The sequence below is a fragment of the Dermacentor albipictus genome, chromosome 2, assembly GCF_038994185.2.
Source record: "Dermacentor albipictus isolate Rhodes 1998 colony chromosome 2, USDA_Dalb.pri_finalv2, whole genome shotgun sequence".
Lineage (NCBI taxonomy): Eukaryota > Metazoa > Arthropoda > Arachnida > Ixodida > Ixodidae > Dermacentor > Dermacentor albipictus.
The window spans coordinates 108,361,625-108,384,321 of record NC_091822.1 but is presented as its reverse complement, the minus strand read 5'-3'; the positions used below and the strand labels follow the sequence as shown (position 1 = coordinate 108,384,321).

Below are 22,697 nucleotides of genomic sequence, written 5' to 3'. Positions count from 1 at the left end.
CACAGAAGTGGCGACAGCGGCTGTAAGCGCGCGTGCGGGGAGTTTGACAACTGAAGCTAGTCTAGTAACGTTGTTGGTTCAGTGTAGTCGCGGAGAGACGGCGCTCGCAGCCGACCCACCCTAGGGTGCATCGAGGCACCCTAACCCACCCAGCATAGAGTTTCTAAAAATACCCTAGAGGGAAATGTGGCGCTAGTGTCTACGGGGGTTCTCATGAGCGTCGCCTCAACCTACATGGGAATGATATGACCTGAACATCGCCCCCGAGGGCTCCGCGGTCGCTACGCATGCGTGAGCTGAAAGAAGGTAAGAGAGGAGAACAACTCTTTCTTGTAGGATGTGACGTCACATTGTTGCTTGTTTTTACTTTTTTGAAAAAGCTACTCTCGAACGTAGATTAGCCATTGCCGCCGTGTCGGCTGCAAGACGTTCTGCGCGCGCTTTTGTGCGTGTCGAAAGCGTATAACGTGCGCGATATTCGTGCGAGCGCAGTTTGACTTGAGCAATCGTGGGCTTGGACTCCGTGAGATTTGCTTTCGTCATATGCGAGTTAGGGGCTTGCCGACAGGTAAACCGCCGCTGTACTTAAGTGAATACCTTGTTTTTCGTGGTCCTGAAATAAATGGCGCGTCGCTGCGATGGCGACTTCAATCGAGTGCGGTAATTGCTGCGCATTACGGGCGATTTAATTGCACAATACGTTCTGCATTATCGGTGTAGGCAGAGAAAACTTATCCTGTGAGCCTTACTTCCGTCAGTCAGTCGGTTACATGTTTCGCTCTTTTCCAGTGCACATTCCTTGATATCCACTAACGAGCTGCTTCAAATATCGAAGTGTCTATTCATCGTGCAGATGTTTTTTTATTACTATTATTAACACAACTGGCGACGAGCAGCAGAGTTACAGCCGTGAGTTTTCCTTTCGACCAAACCTTTTCAAATTGAAGTTTTCGCTCATGTTCGCAAGATAGCAAATTTAAGTGTTATACTCGCCGCTGTATTTTTTGATTCCATGGGACCTAGATGTAAGCTGCCTCAGGTTGAGGTTGTATTAACGCGCACAGAGGCTTTTAGAAAAATAGTAATGCAGTGGGCCAGTTTATTTGAAATGGTGCTATTTGTGAAATTGATATTTCCCCTAGTCATGCTCAACAACTTACTGGTCAGATGCTTGAACTTCTGAAGAAGTATTTGCAATGTTTCCCTTCCAAATCAGCATTGTAACCAACGCTTTTCAGAAGTATGAGTGTGGTATTTGCCCCTGCAGCACTGCCATGAGTTCAAATTCAAATTGTGCCCACCAGCTGTCTATCCGTGTGCCACTAGAAAGTACAAAGAATTCATTTCTTAATTGTCGCAACATTTCTTTTTCATTCCATCTTTAAGGAATTTGTTTACTTCTTTTCCTGGTCATTGTGGACTTGCACACGTTGAAGGTTGGGAAAGTTTGGCAAAAGCATTGCATAGTGGGCCTGTAGGTTTTTTTTGTATTTAGCGCATTGCCCTTCTGACTGGCCAAATTGTGACCCCTTCTGCCTGTTGGGCTTCAAATCTTGTAGAAAATGGTGTGAGCAGCCTGGAGTGCACCTGAAGAGTAATGCTAGTTTGTGCATGATCATGTTGTTGCTGCTGGGAAGATGACATCTTAGGCACGTATTTTTCATACTATTAACACAAATGTTTCCATCTTAATCCCTTTGTGGCTCAATCGTAGTAGACCTGTTCGTTTTTCAGTTACTTTGTTGTTTATTTTTGTTACATATCAGTATTATGTACTATCAAGTTAGTGGGAACATAAAGCTATTTGATGTTGTATTCATGGGGAATCCTAGCTGATCCGTCGTCATGGGTATGTGCCATATGTCACAGGCAACAGTCATTCTAGTCTCTGCTTGTGGTAAAAGTATCCCAAAGCCTATTTTGCACGCTTGCAGATGAGTTGAGATTTAGACATCAATGCCAGCTCACAAAGCATCTTATACGGCAATCAGCCAGCCACCTCCGCAGATGGAGAATTCTGCATTTTCCAATCGTATTGTTTCTGTTGTCCTTGGCAGAGATGTTGATTGTACACAGAGGGAATATATTGTAGGACAATAAAAACTTGTGATTACAAGGGCCATATATGGTGGAAATTATAGTAGACTATGACCAGCATCAGTGCAAGCCCTGCGGTATCTAAAAAATTAGTAATGTGCTGGTTTTCATATGCTACAGCTGCTATGTGCATTAAGCTCACAACTCCCTTTTTGGCAACATCACCCAGGAATGCCCACTCCTAACACTCTGTCACATGCACTTTGACAGCATCTGCTTTGATCTACTTGATTGCATATCAGTAAAGATGGGTCTAGTTCACTAAAGACTGACAATGCTGCATTCGAATGGAACCAAACCGTTCTCAAAAAGTTCTTGAAACCAGCCAAGCAGGTTTTCGAGAACTTTAATCTGGCAAAATGACAAAAAGAAAGTTATTTGAAATAAGTGATGCAATGCTGATGAAGTTTGGGCAAGCATTTCAAGGTGATTGGCCTTCATTATCTCTAGTAATATTGAACCTGCCAAATTGGCAAAGATCTTGAATGAATTCTTCACAAGGCCCAACTATTTTGTTGCTGCCCTATATTGTCTCTATAGGAAGAGTGCACAACAAAAATCTTGTGGCTTCCTGTTATCATAACACTCTATAACTTCCTTAGATGTAGGGCCATCTGATATTCACCAATAAATACTTCCACAGGATTTAGATGATGCCTTTAAAGATGTGTCCCTCATGCTTACATGTAAAGGAGCACTGACATTTAACTTTTGGACTGAATTTTTTTATATTAATCTGGTTCCGAATGGCAGCTTTTATGACCACACCATGCCACTGAAAGCTGCGTGTGCTTTCAGCGATTCTTTATGTGTGCTAAGACTTGCCTCACTAAATAAATTTTCTTATGACTCTTCTCAAACATCTAAATTAAAATTAATTTAATTCTAGTGTTCTATAAGTCACAACCATGATACGAGTACGAGGCATGCCATAGTTGCGGACTCCGGCTTAACTTTAATCGGCTGAGGTTTTTAACATGCACCCACTCCACAGTGTGCACCAAGACAGAAAGACCAATGTTGTGCTGCATAGTGGTCCTAACATGCTCAGTTTTCAATGACCTAATAATGGCATGGCTTACTGATGAACAACTGCAGCATGCATCATTTGTTTGTGACCTACCACGCAATGTTGTCACCAGATTATGGGGCCACACTGCCTTTGGCACATGTTTAAATGTTTGCATTAAGGATATATTTGTTGCACATAGAAGGCATTTGAAGTTTCGTAGTGTAATTGACTGAATGACAGCTACACATGCATAAGAAAAAAAATTATGCCAGGACTAGTTAAACTCTGCAGTGTTTGAGCTTGACCAATTCTTGCGATTTTACACATTTTGGATGACTGCAGGTCATTCATTACAGTTATACCAGCTTTTGTACTTTCTAGACATGCTTTTTGCCCTGGTTTTATACAGTGATCATAGATAGCCACACCACACCATGTTGGTAGAAGAATTCAGAATTTTAGTAAAATGGGGCTGCTCCATGTTGAGGTGCACCAGCATGTCATAGTAAATGGAAGCCAGAAGCAGCAGCATTTTAAGGTATTGTGCCGCACCATGTAAAGTCAGATTATTGTGCCCCACTTCACTCGCTGGCAGAACCTGCTGGTGAAGCATTCTGAGGAAGCTTTCGACGTATGCTGCACTTTTTCCAAAACAGCGTCCAAGGCGGCCATCTATTTTGCCTACAGGACGAAAAGTCCCTGGCCAGGAGTGCATCAAACATACGGAAATAGCTGTCAATTGCGCTGCTGAACTTCTAGATATTTATAGTTTTGCCCTCAGTTTGCAGAACACAGCAATGCTATAGCAAGCAGCATGGAGAAAGCTGTTTCGGGGCTCAACCACGGCATAGCCAGCACTGCATGTGCATACTATACACAAACATGAGGTTTTAGCAGCAATACTTAAGAGGAAGCTTTAGCTCAGGTGCTCCTATCTAAATACATGTAAAAGGAGAATTGATTTTTCTCGGCAACCACTGCAACGAATTTGATGAGGTTTGTTGCATTTAAAAGAAGAGCTTGAAATCTAGTGAATGTTGGTTCCGAATTTTCGATATAGGTCATTAATTTTTTATTAAATATTGGCAGAAATTGAAAATTTCCAAGATACGAAGCTATCAAGTTTACAACTCTAACTGACAATGATGAAGGATAATACAATTCTGTGAATTGCATCTAATAGTACATCTAAAGCGGACAAAATTGATGTACACATGAATATAAAAAATTTTAGTAATATGGAAATACAACTTTTGCAGAACCCTTGTAACCAACGTAACAAATTCACGTAAGATGTAAAATGACCTATCGAATTTGTCCGCTTTGAAAGATCTAATGTATGCTGTTTACCGAACCGCGATGTCTGTTCTTGATGCAGACCTATGAATTTGTAAACCTGCTTCTATTTTTTTTCAAACGGTCGAATATTTGAAAATCTTTTTAACAAAATTCAGGCCCTAAATCGAAATTCCACTTCCAACAGTCACTAGAATTTAACTTTCTTTCTCAAATGCAACAAATTTCATTAAAATCAGTCCAAATGTAGTCTCAGAAAAACATTTTTGCGTTTTACATGTATTTGAATAGGCCGCGTCGGAGCTAAAGCTTCCTCTTAAAAGCAAATGGTATTTGTACTTCACTCTGTCTAACATTGCCAGGCTTTAAAATAGATGAGGTCACTCTCTTTCATTTGATGTGTTTATACAAAAAAGTGTGTATGCATGGTAGGGGTTAAGGCTCCTTGGTCAAGCCAAAAAATCCTTCCTGACATGATGAAGTGAACCCTTGTGCATTTCAGTCTGCAGTCGCTCACTGCACTTTCAAAAGCGCAATCAGCACAGAGAGCACAGGAAAACACACAAGCAATAGTTCAGCAATTTATTTGAAACAAATAAAACTTTCTTTTACAGAATGACCACATTCCAAAAAAGCAACCACATACTATGCAGATAATACAGCCAACTTATGTTAAGTGGACAGCTGTTAATGTGTCCTGCCTTTATATGTGCAAATGTTTCAAGTCTCAAAATGTGCCCTTACTTTGCAACTTGTCCTTGGAACGATGGATGATTTCAAATGCTAAATTTAGCACCATTGCCACACTGATAGAAGAAAACTACATATTAAAATGACAAGTCCTTGTAGAACAGAAAAGGGTGTACGGTAAACTTCCAATAATCCGACTCAATAATTTCATTTTTCAGTTAATTCGGTCCTGGCCGGTGCCCATGCATTTCTATGGGCCTAAACATTCAGTATTTTGATCCTAAAACTGGCATTCGCCATATAATGCGAACTTGACCAGACCCCAATAACGACCCCTTTTAGTGGCAACGTCTGCCTGAGCAGAGCTTAGGGGACAATGAATGTGTTATACAAACGCTATCTCCTGCCTGAAATGCTTATTTTTGACCCAGCTGAGAAAGATTTTTAAGCTGTAACGGTAGCTGACAATGTCTGATTGTAGTACGTATCTGATTCTAACGAACAGTTTTTGTTTTCCAAGGACATTGAGCCGAAAATTGCCTAGCTGTACAATCAAGTGCGAAACTAAAACCATGTTTGTAGCATTCATATGCTTCACGTTAGAAGAGTTAACTGCTGGGCTGGTTGGTGATCTTGCATACTGAAATGATTTTGTGCCGAAAATCAACACACACATGAAAGACGACACCATAGGCGCCCATGGTGTCGTCGTCTTTCTTGTGTGTGTTGTTCTTTGGCGCGAAATCTTTTCAGTATATGCTTTACCGCTTATCATGGCTGTAATACAGCGAAGCTGACTTTAGAAAGTTGGCTGGCATACTAAAAAATCAGGTATGCGTAGGTTTCCACTTTGATTTGGAGTTGTCATTTCTACTTTAGTTTTATACTTTGGACAAATAGAAAGTTGATGCATGTTCGTTTCAGAGGCAAATTGCGCAAGCACATACTGCCAAATGAATCAACGGTGTTTCAGCAGGTTTTTGCATCTTAATTCGACCCGTCAGTCTCGTCAGGGTAGAATTAATGGAAGTTGACTGTAGAAATCGCGCGATGAAGCACAAAGAAAGTTACCTTACTCAGGTAGTGAAAAAGCAAAGAAAAAGTGCTTCACACAACATCCACCGATGTTCTGTTGCAGATGCAAAAGCTGCCTCCCTTATCTTGAACAGAATAAATTCCTTTCGAAGACAAAATAAAGAAAACAGAAAGAGAAGTCATCAAGGCATTCCACATCTATCTTATTCAGTCTTTACAGTGTTGCTACATCACCATTTCCTGAGCCTCCTATGCCAAAAAAGGTTGTTGTCAAAAATAAAATGACCTGATTCCCATGTTTTTCACCATCCAAGCAGTGTTTACTGTCAATTATTACTGCTTTTTGTAACCTCACCTGTGATTACTGTATGTTAACACTGAGCTATATGATAAGCTTAGTAAAAGTTGAAAAAGTATACTGAATGTTTATTTCTGTTTTTTTAGACATAAGGAGGGGTGCTTAAAAGTGAGCCGCATTTGCAAAATGCTTGCGTAAACAGCAACTACCCCGGTCATGTCCTAATTGTGGCCATGTTGTCCCTGCAAACTTATTAATCTCATCCGCCCACCTAACTTGCTGCCGCCCCCTGCTACGCTTCCCCTCTCTTGGAATCCAGTCCATAAACCTTAATGACCATCGATTATCTTCCCTCCTCATTACGTGCCCTGCCCATTTTTCTTGATTTCAGCTAAGATATCATTAACTCGCGTTTGTTCCCTCACCCAATCTGTTCTCATCTTATCCCCTTAATGTTACACCCATCATTCTTCTTCTTTCCATAGCTCGTTGCGCTGTCTTCAATTTAAGTAGAACCCGTTTCGTAAGCCTCCAGGTTTCTGCCCTGTACGTGAGTACTAGTAAGACACAGCTGTTTCACACTTTCCTCTTGAGGGATAATGGCAACCTGCTGTTCACGATCCGAGAATGCCTGCCAAACGCACCCCAGCCCATTCTTATTCTTCAAATTAATTCAGTCTCATGATCCGGATCCGCAGTCACTACCTGCCCTAAGTAGATGTATTCCCCTTACCACTTCCAGTGCCTCACTACCTATTGTAAACTGCTGTTCTCTTCCGAGACTGTTAAACATTATTTTAGTTTTCTGCAGACTAATTTTTAGACCCAACATTCTGCTTTGCCTCTCCAGGTCAGTGAGCATGCATTGCAATTGGTCCTCTGAGTTACTAAGCAAGGCAATATTATCAGCGAATTGCAAGTTACTAAGGTATTCTCCATTAACTCTTATCCCCAATTCTTCCCAATCCAGGTCTCTGAATACCTCCTGTAGACACGCCGTCAATAGCATAGGAGAGTTCGTATCTCCCTGCCTGACGCCCTTCTTTATTGGGATTTTGTTGCTTTCTTTACGGAGGACTACGGTGGCTGTGGAGCCGCTGTAGATATCTTGCAGTATTTTCACATAAGGCTCATCTACACCCCGATTCCATAATGACTGCTGAGGTTTTTACTCAATCAAACGCTTTCTTGTAATCAATGAAAGCTATGTATAAGGGTTGGTTTCTTAATTAGGTCTTTCATCTCCTGTGATAACTTACCGGTATCCTGTCTAACGAAGTTACAACCGACTTCTATTGCACACTCCTTAATGATGCCCATAAGATTTTCGTTCATTGCTTCAACACTGAGGGTCTCTTCCTGAGTTAAAGCCCAATACCTCTTCCGCAGCCTGATCCGAAATTCCTCTACTTTCCCTCTTACCGCTAACTCATTGATCGGCTTCTTATGTACCAGTTTTTTCCATTCCCTCCTTTAGTCTAGGCTAATTCGAGATATTACCATCCTATGGTCACTGTAGCGCACCTTGCCGAGCACGTCCACATCTTGTATGATGCCAGGGTTAGCGCAGGGTATGAGGTCTACTTCATTTCTAGTCTCGCCATTCGGGCTCCTCCAAGTCCACTTTCGGTTATCCCACTTGCGGAAGAAGGTATTCATTGTCCGCAAATTATTCCATTCTGCAAACTCTACTATACTGATGGGCGACTTCAATGCCAGGGTAGGCAAGAAGCAGGCTGGAGAAAGGTATCTTGTTTTGACTTTATCCATCGCCGATTCCACGTCTTCATAGAAGCTTTCGACTTGCTGGTCACTGGATGTAGGCGGCTAGACATGTACGGCCTTCAATTTGTACCTCTTCTTAAGTTTTACAACAAGACCTGCTACCCTCTCGTTAATGCTATACAATTCCTGTATGTTACCAGCTATATCCTTATTAATCAGGAATCCAACTCCTGGTTCTCGTCTCTCCGCTTAGCCCCGGTGGCACAGGATGTGCCTGCTTTTTAGCGCTGTATATGCTTCATTTGTCCTCCCAACCTCACTGAGCTCTATTATATCCCGTTTAATGCCCGCTAATTCCTCCAACAGCACTGCTAGACTCGCCTCACTAGAGAACGTTTTAGCGTTAAACGTTGCCATGTTCAGATTCCAATGGTGGCCTGTCCGGATCCAGAGATTATTAGCACCCTCTGCGGCGTCGCAGGTCTGACCGCCGCTGTGGTCAGTTGCTTCGCAGCTGCTGGGGACCGAGGGCCGGGGTTTGATTGTTCTATTCATATAGGAGGTTGTGGCCAATCCTGCTCTGGTAAGGGAGTGCATTACCAGTTCTGGTCACTGGGGTCAGGCCACCAGGCCTGTTTATACAACTGTATCAACGTGGATTTTTTTATCCGGTGGAAAATTGTGTGGCACCTGGAGAGAGAGAGAAAGAAGTTTAATGACACGAAATGCCGAGAGGTCGGCCTGAGGTATATTCCTCTAGCCAGCTACTCGGCATTGGGGGAAGGGGAAGAGGGAAAGAAAGAGGGAAGAAAGAGGTGCATGATGGGTGACGATGACGATAGAAGGAAGATGTAGAACATATGGCAAGCAATTTGGCATGCTCAAAGTCTGCAATCCAGGCCCGTAATTTTTAAAAAGTTCAGTAATGCCTTGATCGCCTTGAAACTCGACTGAGCGTCTGGCCAAAGGCCTAAAATAACGTCCTCCGACAACGGTGCGCTGTCGAGACGCGTAAGGTCCTTGACCAACCTATCACGCTCTTCCACAAACTTAGGGCAGTCACAAAGCACATGACCTATAGTCTCAGTCACATTGCACACCTCACAGTGTGGAGACTCGGTGCGTCGCATGAGGTGCGCGTAAACGCTACCCCCAGCCTTAGTCTGTGCAGAAGACTGGCACAGCTTCGTTGAATTTTCGGTGGTAGCCTAAAACTCATGGTGGGGTCCAATCTCTGAAGTCGTCTGTGGCGATTATCCGGATTGTCCCAGTGCTTTGCTGTCAATTTTCGGATGACACTGGAGAGGAGACAGTTGGCGTCCGCTCTTGAAAAAAGAATTGAAAGCAGTGACTCTCGTTCTTCGAGTGCTTTCTTCGCTTCGGCGTCGGCCAGTTCGTTGCCCTGTATACCGCAGCGACTAGGAATCCACTGAAATGTGATCTGGTGGCCGTTTTCTTGCGCTAAAGTGTAGAGCTCGGCAGTCTGAAGAGCCAACACTCTGTAAGCGCTTTCTTTCAACACCACTCTAAGTAGTTGAAGAGCCGATTTTGCATCACTGAAAACTGTCCATATTTGAGGAGGCTGTCGTGCAATATATTGAACGGCCTCTCTTATTGCCACTAATTCCGTAGATGTTGTAGTTGTCTTGTTATGCAGACGAAACCGTCGAATGACTTGATGCGCAGGCACGACAAAAGCCGCACCAGACGCATACGACGAGACCGAGCCGTCTGTATACACGCTCACCGAGGAGTCATATTCTTTCGACATATATTCAAGTGTTAAATGTCTGAGGCCGACGGTAGGTATTCGCGATTTTTTAGAAATTCCGGGAATAGATAGACCTACCGGTATTTTGGACATTACCCATGGGGGCATATGTGGAAGGTCAGCCGGGGCAAAGTATGCTGGCACCTGGATTTGAACCACAGTCCTTCTGCACGTGAGGCGGATGCTCTACCTCTACGCTATCGCTGTATCGGGGCGCAAGTAGTAAGTAATTATACGGGAAGCGTTTTATTTACTGTAATTGGAGGATTGGAGTAGATTAGTTTGACCACTCAAACAGTGGGACTGGTCCAACTGTCAGAATTCTGACAAGTTATAAGGACTGGAATCGCATAACAACTCTGAAGGAATGGAGTGGGAATAGAATGGAGCACCCCCACTCTGCAATTCTGCACCATGCCGTTAGATCCTGTTCTTGCGCAATGCCAGCACAGCTCTAGAATCACAAAGACGACCGCACTACCAGGGCGAAACACATAGAAGGCCCGTCAGCTGCCGCATGATCACGTGCTGCCAACGAGCAATCCTGCACATCCTATATATATATATATACACAGTGCGCAGACTGGTACCCTAGGTAGGGGCTAGGACTCGCAAAAACTATAGTGTTCTCCACAACTGTGACGAGTACCAGGCCACCAAACTCCTTGCCCTGTGCACGTTGCTGTCTATCTTCATGAGCCTAGATCCTGATGCAACCACTGGTGCCACACTGCTATTTTCAAAGGCCACCACTAGGTAAAGTGCCAGGGCCCGCCCAGGCCAGGGGTCATCAGCTTGGTCCAATACACAAAAGACAGTAAACTTCGAATTGACAGGACTACGAATTGGATTAGTAAATTTTTAACTAACGCTAACCAATTTGTAACTACTAATGAATTTTCTTCTCCGTGATTGCTAGTAAGATCTGGTGTGCCACGAAGCTCTGTATTGGGACCAATTTTATTCCACCAAAAACATGGCTCCACACATTGTTTGAAAACATGTGAAGGCATATGCTTGTATCAGACAGCGAGAATAAGTAAGAGTCAGTAAGCAATGTCAAATACATGCAATCTGGCTTACAAAACAAAAGAAACTGGTCACTATTTAGTAATAGTTTTCTTTTGTGTGAAACAACTGCACCCTTGAAAAGTTCCTCATTCTACAAAAGTTTATATAGTGAAATATAGAAATATTTGGATGCATTTGAGTTGTCACCTGGCCCAGGGAACTTCTAGTGGCGGTCTGTCTCGATCTCTCAATTCCTGGCACTCCCCAATATTGTCACGTGGGCAGCAAAACTGTGATTAATGAAACGAGCGTTTTATTGGGCGAACTTGTGCCCTCAAAAACAGGCTACACTCAAAGAAGGATGGTAGCGGCGAACACGATCGGCGGTCGTCGAAAATCTGATGAGCGGGTCAAGCGCGTCGGCTTTTATACATCTGTCGTCGAATGTTCCAGAGCAATCGCTGGGACCCGCGTGCCTTTCACAAAGTTTCACATTATTCACGTCACGCACACATGCATTTAGATAACACAAGTTGCAGTGAAAGACAGTGGATGGAACCCATCGATAACTTCCAGAAACTTCTTTTACATGCAGGCACGTCCTGCGCAGCGCGATTACATTTGTTAGGTGGCGAGAAGTGGTCGCCCGATAAAGAAGTACACGTGTCAATATACAGCATGCCTGACTGCTGCAGTGGTCAAGTGCTCTGCAGCTGTAGGAAACCAAGGGATAAGGGTTGATTTCACAATTTATGGCATTTCCAGATTTTTTACTTAGTACGATCTCTACACTATGTCGACACTATGCCACTAGACCATTGCTGTGCTGCAGTCATCATAATATTAATTACTCATTGTATACACAAGCTATACAGCTGGTTAGGCAAAATTTTAAACTCCGCAAGGAAGACAGGACATGAACTGAAACATAGGCGCACACAAAGCACAGGCTTCCAACTGGTTTTATTTCGTGAAAGCAGAGAATATATAAGGTACTTCAAATTAGCAAAACAAGGAGCAATTGCGAATAATTTGTGCATGAGGCAGTGATGAAAAATATCATGGCCATGTATGCATTAAGAGTGCAGGAGAGTCTTAATGTGCCCATCTGAGTAATTCTTTCCTTGAGAATCTCCTCTTGCAGTGCAGGAGCTGCGACAGCAAAAGCTGCCTGCCTCATCTGGAACAGAATAAATTCCTTTCGAAGGCAAGCTCAAAAGCAGAAAGAGAAGTCATCAAAGCATTCCACATCGCTAAAATTTGTGACAACTAAGTTAGCTCACCTTCTTGATACCTATCAAGGAAAAAAATAGAATTCTTAGATGGGCACCTTGGGACTCTACTGCACTCTTAATGCACAGGTGGCCTTGCTATTTTTCATATCTGCCTCTTGCACAATTTCTTTGCGAATGTTTTTTGTTTTGCCATTTTGAAGAACCTTATAAACTCTCTGCCTTCACCAAACAAAGCCAGTCGGAAGTCTATACTTTGCGCAAGCATCTATGCTTTTGTTCATGTCCTGTCTTCCTCACACAGTTTAAAATTTTGCTGAAGCTACAAGCTGACTAGCCCAACAACATGCCTTACTTCAGTGTCCAGCTGGGCTTGTTGGTAAAGCTACACAATGCCAGCTCAAGTGACCACCGTGTGTGTCTGCTCTTCCGTGTTCGCATGTGGCTCAGCCTTGATTGCATGTGTAGTTTCAATACTAGCTACTATATTTTAACTACTAATATAACTTCTATCTTCAACTTCCAGCTAGACAGAGTACCTCATACTACATTCTGAACATTGCTGCAGTCAAGAAGGATTTCTGTCTAATGCGCTGGCCTCTACCACCAAATGCCTGAAAAATTAAGAAACATTATGTAGATTCCAGACACAGTTGGGATTTATGTTGCAGGTAAATGGCTATGTAGCGTTGGTTTGGGTTCTTCCAAACATTGCAGTGTTGACCAATGTATTTGTGTATGGCGAGTGATTGCATATATGACACAAGCTTTGTGAGGAGAGTATGAATGCAAAGGCATGGTTTCTTTGCCTCTTTCCTAACACTGTGGTGGCAGCTGTTTTGACGAGTGGAAAACTTGGCTTATGCAGTATGCGCAAATGGGCACGTGCCTATTCTAGGCCCATCTCATAGAATGGGTATGTGTCCCTGCGACACAAGTATACAAGCCTTACATGTAGTATTAAGATAAGTGTCATATGTCTCTGTGCATACACCTCTTGTCAACGTTCTTCACTAAACAAGCACATGTCACCTTCATCCTCACTGCACAGAGAACAGCTATAGGTGATAAGGTGGCTTCCCTGTATAACATGCCTGTGACATCTGCTACTGCTAGCTTGCCAACGCAAATACGCTTTCCATCATTTGGATTGCAACAATGCATTAAATATGAATGTTTCATAGATTCTCATTAACCACTTTTAACATGTATGTTGGATCTACACAATTCCTTTTTGTACTCCAGTGAAGAAACATTACAGCATAAAGGTACAGTGTCCATGTTGTGCTAGCTGCTACAGTGAGGGGGACTTGGAAATGTGAGCGAATCCCGAAGGTGGTGCATTCTAACAAAGCACCTCGAAGTCCAGCTACAAAGGAAGAATGGGAGAGACTGACATGCTCACAGTTTGATAAGCAACTTGTATATGCACACATGCTCTGACATGTATTATGCACTGTTATACACGTGCCACTATCCCATACACACAGCAATGCATTGGGGAGCAAGAAGTATGTGCACGACAGTGGTCAAATGGCTAGAGTGTCAGGTTGTTATGCTGGGAAACAGGTTCGGGGTCACTGTAACATATTTTTGTTTTCAATGCAGAAGACCGAAACGAGTCGGGACGTAAAATTGCCTACTGCAAAGTGCTTGGTATGAAAAAATAATTATTTGCATAAAAATGCCCAAATCTAGCGCATGCAAGTGTGCATTCCCACATACCTGAAACATTTTGAGGTGCAGCACATTGCAAGTGCAGTGGCTTTGCCACAAGGTTGACGTGTATAACAGTAAAGAGCATAGCAACAATGGTAGCTTTTCCACATAACCAAGGTGCATTGCGGTGCAGCACATTGCAACAGCTGTGGCTTCTACACAAAGCTAATGTGCATAATGCTGCAGCATGATGGAGCATGTTTTTAACAGACACAACATAGAGGCTCTTTACATGTACATCAATGATTTTATGAGCAGCTAAAGTGGCTGTGAATGTCGCAACGATAATGTTTTTGTTTTCACTTTTCAGACTGCAGAATGCCGATTTCTACATTATACTAGGGCAAATAAGTAGCTTTTTTATTCTCAATGCCTTTTAAGCAGTGTGGTGTTATCGCGACCACAGTATATTAGAGAAAATATGAAAATTTAGTATAATACAACTAATAAGCTTTGCTTCTAGTATCACTGAAAATCATATCAAGAAGCTTGGAGAACTGTCTCCTACTGAGTGCACATAAAAAGCATTTCGAAATGGTGGGCTCAAAACACTGAAACTTCAGTCACAGGCTGCATTCTTAGTCTTCCCCCAAATATAGGTCATGACCCTGAGACAGCATACATCAGATTCAGCTTGCAGTTGTGAAGTGGCTTGGGAAGTTCACAAATAGATCTGAAATTACTTTAAAGTTCAGGCTATAGCTTGTATGTGCAGTTGTGCCTGCTCATAGCACAACTGGTGCTGTATAGCATACTCGTGATAAAAACAGTTCCCCAACAGAAAGGCACTCCTTTTTGTGCAACTTCCGTGACTGTATATTAGACAGTCACGAGAGCACGAAAAGGGTTTGAGACTTTTAAGACCAATTTCCTTGAGGCAAAGTTTAGCATGGAGCCAGTTTGGTCACAAGTTATTCCTACTCACACGTCTGTTTTCTTTTTTTTCATTTAGTTTCAGGTCCACCTAAATTATTGCCGTCATGACAGTCTTCACATAATATGGTAGCATCAATTGTTGTATTAATCATTCGAGCATTGAAATCTAAAAGTTTGCAGCAGTGTAAAAGGACAGGAGGACAACGGAAAAGAGGAGAGGTATCACATTTTAACATTAGTGGGTTGCAGTGCAACAGAAATAGGCAAGCACTAATTGAGCAACGAGACCACTGGACACAGGAAATGCAGATTTAGTTGAAACACAGCAGCCTGTAAGGAAGAGATGGAACATTAATTCTTTGCGAAGCTTAGTCTGCATCACTATTTTGTATGCCATCGGTGATCATGAACATGCCAGAGGCAAAGCATACTGTTATGGGGATGTTGGAAGTATAGAAAGACTGTATTTACAATATAATGCCGCGAGAACTTGGTCACATTCACAACAGTGATGGAGAAAATCAACAACGTCTGTTGCACAACTATAGTCGGCAACACCTTTGTTATCGCGTAGCGTGTCGTGTAATCAGTAGCGACGGCAATCGACTTGTTTACTCTAGTCGTCGGAAAAGTGCCAGGCAAGTCAAGGCCTAAGCGAGAGAACGGTTCGGAAGGAACTTCAACTGGATGGAGTCATCCGACAGGTGGTCGGGGAGGTTTCTCTCGGTGCTGACACAATTCACAAGTTGCGACATAAGAGTGCAGTAAGCAGTAGAGACCCAGCCAGAAGAACCGGTGTCGTACGTGATCGTATGTACGCAAAACTCCAAGGTGTCCCGCCGTCGGTGCATCGTGACGTTCAAGAACAGATTGCAGATGACAAGGAGGGACAAGGAGCAACTCAGGGCCATCAGCGTTGATAGTGCTGTGGTAGAGGATGCCGTTGTGCGGCACGAACATGCGGCATGTGCCGTCAGTGCTGCTGGAGTGATTGTATTCCGGCGATGATGGGCTGTAAGGACTCGTCGCGTTGTTGTTCGCCGTGCATGTCAGTCATGTCAGTGAATGCCATCACGCAGGTCATCGGATCATGCGTAGAAGGATTAAGTGGATCCACGGGGTGACGAGAGGCAGGCAGTGTCCTTTTGGAGGCATCCAGTCTTGTAAGTGACAATAAATGAAAATTCCTGGAGCCACAAAGCCCAGCGACCAAGCCGCCCTTTCGGGTCCCGGAGGGAAGACAGCTGGCAGAGTGCATGGTGGTCTGTAACGATCGAAAATGTGCAGCCGTACAAATATGACCGGAACGTGACGATAGCCCAAACTAAAGCAAAGCAGTCCCACTTGGTGATGGGGTAATTTCTCTCGGCAGGTGACAGCAGGCATAAGCTATCACGCACTCGGTACCCTTGTGTTGTTGATCGAGAACAGCGCCGATGCCATGACCGCTTGCACCAGTGTGGACTTCGGTCAGTGCAGATGGATCAAAGTGGGCAAGTATGGGAGGGGTGGTCAGAAACCCAATGAGAGCGGCAAAAGCGTGAGCCTGCTCCGGGCCCCGTGAGAATGGCGTGTTCTCCTTTAGAAGATCTGTTAAAGGCTGAGCAATGTTGGCAAAGTTTTTGACGAAACGGCGAAAGTAAGAACACAGGCCGACGAAGCAGCGCACGTCAGAAGCAGAATATGGCACAGGGAAACTGCGTATGGCACAAACTTTTTCCGAATCTGGTTGAACACCAGATGCGTCAATGAGGTGTGCCAACACTGTAATCTGACGACGCCCAGATTGACACTTCGTGGAATTCAGTTGGAAGTCTGCTTTTAAGAAGACCGCAATAATGGCAGCGAGTCGGGTAAGTCGGCTGCTGAACATGGGAGAAAAAACAACAGCTTCGTCAAGGTAACAAAGACAGGTGGTCCATATGTAGCCTCGTAGAAGAGAGTCCATCAGACGTTCAAATGTCGCTGGAGCATTGCATAGGCCAAAGGGCATGACTTTGAACTGATATAAGCCATCCGGCATGATGACGGCTGTCTTCTCCAACCATTTCATCAACTGAAGTCTGCCAGTAGCTGGATCGAAGATCGATGGACGATAAGTATTTAGCACTGTGCAAGCAGTCCAAGGCGTCATCGATGCATGGTAGTGAGTAGACATCTTTTCGTGTGATCCCATTTAAGTGGCAATAATTGACGCAAAAATGCCAGGCACCATCTTTCTTTTTTCACACGGATGACAGGCAAAGCCCAAGGGCTGGCTGATGGCTCGATGACCCCCTTGCGGAGCGTTTTGCCCACCTCTGGTTGGATGACTCGATGTTCATGCGATGCACGATAGGGACGCCGACAAATAGGATTTGTGTCTCCAGTGTTTATACGGTAGTGAACAACAGATGTTCGGCCTAAAGGCCTGTAGCCGAAATCAAAGATGCCATTGTACGATTCAAGCAGGAGACGTATGTCCCTGGCCTGTGTAGAGGTGAGGTTAAGTGCAGTCATTTTTGCAAAGTCATCCGTTAATGAACCAGAGCTGGGAGCTGCAATTGGCACTAATAAACCCTTCTCAGAATGCAGACTCTCAACATCAAATTCAGAACCACTAGAAACGCTGTCCAAGAAAATGCTGGCTGGAATCACTTCAGCGCACAGGCTGAAATTCAGAAGCGGTAAAACGATGTCATTATTAGTAACCGTGACTGGTTCAAAGCACATCGATGATGGGGCAAAGAACATATTCACCATCAGGAACCTGTGGCTGGGCGGTCAAAGTGACGTAAGTAACTGCATCGGGTGACAAACGCACATCGTGAAGTGAGCACAAGTGCGGGGAGGCGGTGCTTGGAGCATCGGCTAGTTGAGGCAGTTCTAACTGAAGAACGCCGGTCATTAAGTCGATGAGAGCAGAATGAGTGGATAAAAAGTCCAAATCCAAAGTCAAATCCAAGGATAACGTTATGAGGGAAGACGATCACAGCAAAGAGAACAGAACTAGGACGGCCAGCTATACTTGCAGTACACATTCCAAGAACAACCAGCATGCCACCGTCAGTCATATGAAGCACTCGGGCAGCTGCTGGGGTGAGGAACTTCTTTAAACGTCTACACAGGCTAGCACTCATCACAGATATGTGGGCTCCACTGTTGATGAGTGCTTGGACAGCTATGCTGTCTATTTTAACGCCAATTACACTTATTCTTGTGGGCATAGACAGAGGATTTGCTGCAGCATTAGGCAATGCAGCACCACCTCCGAGGGCTGCATTTCTTAGTTTTACGAACGGGTGTGGCCAAATGCCACAGGGGACCAAAGGCGACATGGCTGAAGTGAACAGGAAGATGGGCAACATGTTTGCGGTGAACGAGACTGGTGTACGTGCGACGATGGTGAGCAACTGTACCACATGTTCCTAGCAGAGTTGGCGCTGTTAGATTCAGCAGTGGGCGAAACATTTTCATCAAAACGGCTCAGGTTGGTCGGCGTGCGAAGTGTTAAGGGCGATGAGCTGCGACAGTATCAGGCGACATGACCAATGCGGCGGCAGATGAAACATATCGGCTGGTCGTCTGCAGTTGTCCACTCAGTCGGGTTGCGATAACACGGAGAGAAGCGTCGGGATGGAGCAAAAATAGTAGAACGGTATTTGTTAGCTCTGGTGTTGGCAAGAGCACAGACAGAACATAAACCAATGTTTTCAAGTTCCTGGTGAATGATAGCTTGTGAGAAGGGGACTGAAAATGTAGCATCAGGGATACGCGAACAGAAATGCAGGCGCCATCACATCCAGTTCATGTCAACGATTCACACCACGTCTTCCGATGGCGGTGCATGCTGCTGTGTGGGTTGATCTTCACACGTCTGCATTGCAGCAGTATTAGGAAGTCTGGCGAATGGTTGCAAGACGCATCGGCTTTTGGCCTGCTGGAATTCTCAGCACTCTTTAAAGATAACATCAACTGTAGGGCAGCTTTTGCACATGAGCAGATTAAAGGCGTCGTCAGCAATGCCCTTAAGCACATGCCCGACCTTTTCAGCTTCTGTTATGTTGTGATTGGGTTTGCTTTACGACAAAGTGCCAGTATGTCCTGGATGTACAAGAGACAGGACTCCATGGGGGATTGGGCACAGGAGGCCAGTTCCTGTTTTGCATCAATTTTATGGCCGGCTGGTTTGCCAAACAACTCTGTCAACTTCTCTTTGCGTTGGTCCCAGCTTGTTAGCTCATCTTCGTGGTTTTCGTACCACACTTTTGCCATGCCTCTTAGGTAGAACAACAGGTTAACTAGCATATGCGTAGGGTCCCACCTGTTGATTCCACTCATGCGTTCGTACATAGCCACCGCCTCTTCAACATCGGCGCCATCGGTACCGCAGAAAGTTCCAGGATCCTTATTTATCACCGCCGCTACTGCGTTGGGGTTATAAATAAGGATCCTGGAAGTTTCTGCGGTACCGATGGCGCCGATGTTGAAAAGTGGGTGGCTATGTACAAATGCATAAACTCGGACATGCGAGAAATCGTCAGCGCGTCTCTACAGGACTGCACGGTAGTCGAGGCTGAAGAAGCGGCCGTCGCTCTAGCGGCAGCGGAGGGCTATCGGACTAGGTGGTTTTTAACAATACTAACCAACTCCCAAACAGCATGCCGAAACTACATGTTAGGCAGAATAGGTCACAGAGCGCTCCACATACTTCGCTCTGAAGATCACCACACACAAAACCCAGAAAAAGAACAACCAATTAGACACACGATAGTGTGGACGCCGGGTCACACGGACGTGGAAGGCAACCGTGAGGTTGACAGGGTAGCTCGAGAATACACAGCATACCGAGCACCCTCCACCAATGACCTCGAGGAAACTGAGCCAGTCCCCAGAGAATACTCGGCTATCCTAAACCACTATAAGGGCAGCAGGAAGCGGTACCCCCCACTGCATAGCTCTCTCACTAGAGAGGACTCCATAGCTTGGAGGCTGCTACAGACGGGTGCATATACGAACTTAAACACACTCAGTAAAATACAACCCACACAGTACACTGACAAATGCCCATGGTGCCAGGAAACACCCACGCTCTACCGTATAACGTAGGCCTGCCAGAAAACAAACGCGGCACCAAACCTGAGTGCAGAGCAATGGAAAGGAATGCTCTCTAGCGACTGTCAGGACATCCAACTAGGGCTGATCCGACAGGCCCAGCTGGCAGCGGCATCCAGCGGAGCCCTGGACTAGAGGCAGAGGGTTATTGCTAAAAAGATGGAAGACACCATCTGACTCCGCGAAATTCATTAAATTTTTCTAGAGCTCAATAAATGTTTTTGCTCCTTTTCCAGGATCCTTGGGTTGCACAACCACAACCTTGGCTATGCCCAATGACAAGGGACAGCAAGATGCTACTTTATGCCCAGATGTCACCTCTTATGACATTTCAAGGCAGCGAGGCTGAGACTGCACTGTATTCAGCGGCACTGACAACCATGATGTAGAGGGCTGACTTTCCCCCTATGTACAACACATCAGCAGAATAAGAACAAGGAAATGCCCCACACAGGTGCGTGGCACTAAACTGGACGCACTACCTGCCGTATGCAAGAGAGAATTAGGAAGAATGAGCTTCCCATTACTCCTGAGCACCTACCTACAACTGTTTTTATGGGCACAGCATTGAAGCTGCAATTGAGGTAATGCCTAACACCACATAAATACAAAGCACAATACGTCAACACAGAGAAACCAAAACAACTGCACACACAACTTCTCACCAAAATAGACACAACGTCTGCTTTATGTTGCATCTGAGCTGAAACGGGAGAATCCCAAACTCTGTGTCACATAACATCTGAAAGAATCAGCTGCTATGAGAGAACCAGTGAGATTAATCTGGCGCACTATGCATGCATCTGTAGCCTAACGGGTAAAGAATTGGGCTGCTGCACTAAGGACCCAGACTAACGACCCACCATCAGGCACGTTACTATTATTGAGCCTATCTGACTGGATGTACGAAGAAGCCAGGAGACAGATCATGATAATGCTTTGCACAAGAGACAACGAAGCTGAACCCACGTTTTCTGCCTTGTGCTTGCAATGCTCTACCAAGTGAGCTTAAATGGCAGTTGTCCCGATGTCAATTTTCTTGAATAGCTGCGCATGTGTACTAAGCATAGCCCTAAGAGTGCTGGGCAGCAGCACTCACAGTCATGATGGCAGATGTTAAGTATCCTTTAAAACACCCATACTACAAAGTACATGATCTTAGAAGCTGGCAAGTGGCTAATAAACACTCGTTTTCTACCATGAGGAACCAAGGCAGCCGAAATCAAAATATTTGTAGCTTATGAGCGAGAAAAATCAGGGGAGTCACGCAGCTCAATTTTTTGCTTATAACAAGCATACGATGGCAACAGACTATGAAGCAACAATGACTATATAGAAAAATGGGTTAGAGCTGACGACGATCATTGGCAGCTCACACTATAATGCTTTCTCTACAATGTATTGTCTCAAGACATCTGGCAGCAAATCTTCTGGATTCTTCTACTATGTCTTTTGCAACTGAAATTTTAAATGTGTGTAATACTTCACGGCAACTTAGAACACTTACATGGTTAAGCATCTCCATACCTTAAATTTGTGGACCAGCTTTGTCACCTTTCTAGAACAATAACTCCCTGGTGTGATACATCACTCAAACCACTACTAATTAAATCTACCTTTAGATAAGCAGTACCTGCATTAGATGCAGCAGCATACCCTTTTAGCAAATGCATATACATACCACGCTCAGACTGAGCAAACCAAACAAACCAACAGCGACCAGTACTTGTGTCCATTTGTCTTCAACGAGGCAGAGAAAGGCCAGGTCTCAATAAACACAACAAATATAAGGTGCAGGCAGAGGAAATAAGCAGAAGCTGTAAAGACAGCAGTAAGGTGAAACAAATTAGACAAATTTGCACACAGTCAGCGATCTGGGCCGAGGACAATTCACAACGTTACTGCCACAATTAGAAGCAAATGCTCCTCATGCAACAAGAAAAAACACGTTTTAGCTGTAAACAGCACGAGTGCGTGGAGTTGGTTGATATTCTAAAAACAGCACAGACAACAATTAAAGCAGACACACTACTTGTGTCATCTGCCTTCTTGCTGTTTTTTAAATATCGGTCACAGTTGCAAAGCTACGCACATGATCTATGAACGAAAGCAACGGACGTGCATATAAAGCTTGGTGAGCCGATTCATACTCATATATGTTTAATTTTGAAAGTTCCAGTAAAAGCGATAGTAGCAGCAGCAGTAAAGTGGGTTCGTTTACCAGCTCGCTCACAACGTACGCATTGTATGATTTAACTCGACGGCTCGCAAAGGGGCTACTAAGAAGCTTTAAGTGAAGGAAATACGCTTTCGTTATCTCACTGCAACGATTGAAAGCCTCTGACGCCCATACCGCGGTCAGCAGTGAGAAAGTTAATTAAATGCAGCAATGCGCTGCATGGGTAAATAAGAAGGGCATAGCGTAGTCATCCTATAGAGATGGAGAAAAATAGACTTAAGAACGCGATAAACATCATAGGACGACATCCACGCTAGTTGAGTGCATGCATTTCTGGCGCGTGGAAGATGCCGCTGTTTTTTTGTTATTTTTTTTACATCGGTGCAACGCGTAGGAACTGCAGTGTTGAAGGCACGAACGAATAAATTATACTGCGATCACTACGGGACCTGCGACAACCGTTTCGTGTTCCTTCGAATTTCGAGATCACATCGACCACAGCTCGAATGCGCAACCGGTTTTTTACGTGTCAGCAAGAGAACGGGTAATCGCACAACACTTACCGTTGCTCCAAGTACGTCGCGGTAGCACCAGCAGCTGGGCAAAAAATGTCATCAAGCCCTGGCCCACCGCAGTGTCCGCAACTTGAGGCATTCGCCAAA

At 44.5% G+C, this 22,697-nt stretch overlaps 2 long non-coding RNA genes across 3 annotated transcripts; one reads left to right on the top strand and one right to left on the bottom strand.

Moving 5' to 3' along the window:
* Positions 1-313: 313 nt before the first annotated feature.
* On the top strand, positions 314-6,443 carry LOC135900789 (uncharacterized). Of its 2 annotated transcripts, XR_011512108.1 has the most exons (3): positions 314-568; positions 790-909; positions 6,234-6,443. It is a non-coding gene; the product is annotated as an uncharacterized lncRNA (long non-coding RNA). The 2 variants fall into 2 exon arrangements; XR_011512107.1 differs by lacking the exon at positions 790-909.
* Positions 6,444-11,879: 5,436 nt separating this feature from the next.
* Positions 11,880-21,592, bottom strand: LOC135901333 (uncharacterized). Its single transcript, XR_011512109.1, has 2 exons — positions 21,538-21,592; positions 11,880-12,115 (listed from the first exon to the last, which is right to left on the bottom strand). It is a non-coding gene; the product is annotated as an uncharacterized lncRNA (long non-coding RNA).
* Between the last annotated feature and the right edge of the window lie 1,105 nt (positions 21,593-22,697).